Genomic DNA, 1,584 nt, shown 5'->3' on the forward strand with positions numbered 1-1,584 from the left:
TGCGCAAAATTCTCCTCAACGCTGCAGGAACGCGTTTCTCCTCCAGAGCCGTGGCGATCGCCCTCCAGCTCGCCGTGTTAAAAGCGTTCTGGACATCCAGTGCTGCCACCACCAGACACCGTGGATCGCGTCCGTTCGTCCGGTGGAATGTGCGCGCAAACTCGCCCCGCTCGACGACCCGCTGGATGGCCTGGACCGTCGACCTCCCGCGACGAAAGCCATATTGCTCCGGCGACAGTTGAGGGGCACTGCTGTCCTCCAAATGATCATTGAGGCGGTCCAAGACACACCTCTCAAACATTTTCGGGACTGCTCCCTCAAGGAGCAGCGGACGACTCGCCGCAGGATCGCCCGGTGACTTGCCCGGCTTGGGCACCAGGACTAGCCGCGCCTCCTTCCATTCCTTCGGGAACTCGCCTCGCTCCAACAAATCATTGAACACCCGGGCGAACGTCGCCGGGTGCTCTCTGATTGCGGCCTTTACCGCGACGTTCGGGATCCCGTCCAGACCCGGAGCCTTTGTCAGAGCCATCCTGTCGGCCATCGCCAGGATCTCTGCTTCTGTGACGGGTCGTAGGGCCTCCTCGTCGTCCGTCCGCTCGATGACTGGCCACTCGAAGGCGGGATGAGCCGGGAAGAGCGCGTCAACGATTGGCTCTAATACCGCTCGGTCGGTCTCCTGCGGTGTTCGGCCACGCAGCTTGGCCATCACCACCTGGTACCCGAGACCAAACACGTCGCTGTCGACTGCGTCAATCAGCTCCTGCAGCTTCCCGCTCCGGCTCTCCTGGATCGCTCGCTGCAGCTGTCGTCGCAGGTCGTGAAGGCGAGCGGTCGCCACGTCGCGGTCCGCCGAACCTGTGGCAGCACTAAGCCTCTCCTCGGCAAGTTCACACTCCCGACGCAAGTCGCCCAGCTCCGGGGTCCACCAATACAGCCGAGGCTGTTGATGCTGCTTCGGCCTGCCTACCCTCTCCATGATGGCGTCGCAAGCGAGGGTCAATGCTCCGACCAGCGCCTCGGACGTATCAGCTTCTGCGAAGCGACAGTCGACGAGGGCGGTCTTGTAGTCCTCGCTGCGGAAGAGGGAGGTCTTCCAGCGAATCCCGGCATGCGTCGCGATAGCCCCGCTCCCGTGCGTCTGCGATGGCTGATGCTGCTGCCGCTGTCCCTGCCGACCCGGCACACCGACGGAATACTCCACGTAACGATGGTCGCTGTGGGTGAAGGTGGAACTCACCCTCCAGGTCCCAGGCAAGGCGATCGAGGTGCTTGCGAACGAGACGTCCACGATGCTTTCGCGCGCAACCCCGTTGCCCATGAAGGTGGGTACGTTGCCGCGGTTGACAACATCGAGCTGCAGATGCTGCACCGTCCCCATGAGCGAGTGGCCCCTGGATGTTGTGCGGGGACATCCCCACTCCTGGCTCCACGCGTTGAAATCACCGGCAAGCACGATGTGCTGGTGACCAACCAACGCCATCTCCACCGCCTCGAGATAGGCGCCAAAGTCCGCTGGCCCGATGTTCGGCGAAACGTAACAGCTGGCAAAGGTGACACCTGCCACTGTGGCCACCACCAGCC

The sequence above is a fragment of the Anopheles moucheti genome (genome assembly GCF_943734755.1).
Source record: "Anopheles moucheti chromosome X unlocalized genomic scaffold, idAnoMoucSN_F20_07 X_unloc_36, whole genome shotgun sequence".
NCBI classification, from domain to species: Eukaryota; Metazoa; Arthropoda; class Insecta; order Diptera; family Culicidae; genus Anopheles; species Anopheles moucheti.